Here is a 2,500-nt window from a genome sequence, read left to right on the forward strand (position 1 = left end):
AATAAGAGAAAAATGACTATGTGCTCAATTGTGTTCAAGGTCAAAGATTTAAACCAAAGTACCCACAAAACTTCACTTGACATAAAAGAAATTTTTGAAAATTTTTCTCAAAACCATTTTCAATCACAAATTTCAGAGTCATAGAGAATTCAATCTTACTCCAATGCATGCTTGGTAAAAGAATCAAACAACCCATCAACAACCCAAAACTTAGAAAACAAGAGGATCAAATAATTATAGGAGTTTACACCCCCAAACTTAAACTAAACAATGTCCTCATTGTGATGCAAAAGTAAAAAGGATTGAAGAAATAAAGGAACTTCCCTGGTTTCATGGTGAACCTTCCGAGGTTTAAAAATTTTCCAGCTCTTTATTCTTGCTAAATACCTGCATCAAAAATTAATTTATTAAAACTTAAATAAATAAAGATAATAAAATAAATGAAAGAAAGAAAGATAGATATATGGGTTGCCTCCCATAAGCGCTTGTTTTAAAGTCTACAGCCAGACTTTTCAATGATCATCAATTAGGATCTCCAAGAGGAATAAATGCATAGTTCCTCTCCATTTGCTCTCCATAGTAGTGCTTCAATCTCTGACCATTAACTCTGAAAATGTTCCCAGTCTTGTCCTTCAAATCTACTGCTCCAAAAGAGGAAACTTCATGAATTGTATAAGGACCCGTCCATCTTGATTTCAACTTTCCTGGAAAGAGTTTGAGTCGTGAATTGAAGAGTAAAACTTGTTGTCCTGGAGCAAACTCTCGCCTAAGAATCTGTTTATCATGCCACTTCTTCGTCCTTTCTTTATAGATCTTGGCATTTTCATATGCATCATTCCGAAACTCTTCCATCTCATTCAATTGAAGAAGTCGCTTTTCACCTGCTGCCTTCAAATCAAAGTTAAACTTTTTCACAGCCCAATAAGCTCTATGCTCCAACTCTACAGGAAGATGACATGCCTTTCCAAACACTAATCGGTATGGAGACATCCCGATAGGTGTTTTAAAGGCTGTACGGTATGCCCACAAAGCATCATCAAGCTTCTTCGCCCAATCCTTTCTATTGATTTTGACCGTCTTCTCAAGGATGTTCTTGATCTCTCTATTTGAAATTTCAGCTTGACCATTAGTTTGAGGATGGTAAGCAAGTGCTATCTTGTGCTTCACACCATATTTAGACAGAAGATTCTCAAATAACTTGTTGCAAAAGTGAGTCCCTTCATCACTAATAATAGCTCGTGGAGTGCCAAATCTTGTGAATATGTTCTTGTGCAGAAATTTGAGCACTACCTTTGCATCATTTGTTGTTGTAGCAATTGCTTCCACCCATTTTGACACATAGTCAACTGCTAGCAAGATATATGCAAAACCAAAAGAAGGCGGAAAAGGCCCCATAAAATCTATTCCCCAAACATCAAACAACTCAACTTCTAAGATACCTTTCAATGGTAACTCATGACGCCTTGAAATATTTCCCATACGTTGGCACCGGTCACAAGTTTTCACCAAAGTGTAACTATCACGAAAAATGGAAGGCCAAAAGAACCCACTTTGAAGTACCTTAGCTGCTGTACGGGTGGCTCCAAAGTGTCCTCCATATGATGAGGAATGGCAATGATGAAGGATGTCTTGCATCTCTTCTTCCGGCACACATCTTCTAATGATTTGATCAGGGCATCTTTTGAACAACAAAGGCTCATCCCAAAGATAGTGATTCACATCATGCAAAAATTTCTTACGTTGATGGTAAGTAAGATCAGGTGGTAAAACCTTACAAGCTAGATAATTAACAATATCAGCATACCACGGAAGCTTGATCTCACATGCAAACAACTGCTCATCAGGGAATGCCTCTTGGACCACTGAATTTAGTCTTTCTTCCTCTTGCTCTAACCGAGAGAGATGGTCAGCCACTAAATTTTCACTTCCCTTCTTGTCGCGAATCTCCAAATCAAATTCTTGAAGAAGGAGGATCCAACGAATTAGCCTAGGCTTAGCATCCTTCTTGCCAAACAAATAGCGAAGTGCTGCATGATCAGTGAACACTATCACCTTTGTCCCAATGAGGTAGGACCGAAATTTGTCACAAGCAAACACCACGGCAAGCATCTCCTTCTCAGTTGTTGTATAATTTAACTGGGCTTCATTCAATGTCCGGCTTGCATAATAGATGGCTCTAAACAGCTTGTCTCGCCTTTGGCCCAACACTGCTCCAATTGCAAAGTCACTTGCATCGCACATAATTTCAAAAGGTTGACTCCAATCAGGCACAATCACAATTGGTGCTGAAATTAGCTTCTCCTTGAGTGCATTAAAGGCCTGCAAACAAACAACATCAAAGTCAAATGCAGAATTTTTCTCAAGAAGATTACATAAAGGTTTAGTGAGTTTAGAGAAATCCTTAATAAATCTTCTATAAAATCCCGCATGTCCCAGAAAACTTCTGATTCCCTTCACATTCTTTGGAGGTGGTAGTTTCTCTATAGTTGCAATTTTGGCT

Source organism: Carya illinoinensis, chromosome 15 (assembly GCF_018687715.1).
Source record: "Carya illinoinensis cultivar Pawnee chromosome 15, C.illinoinensisPawnee_v1, whole genome shotgun sequence".
NCBI classification, from domain to species: Eukaryota; Viridiplantae; Streptophyta; class Magnoliopsida; order Fagales; family Juglandaceae; genus Carya; species Carya illinoinensis.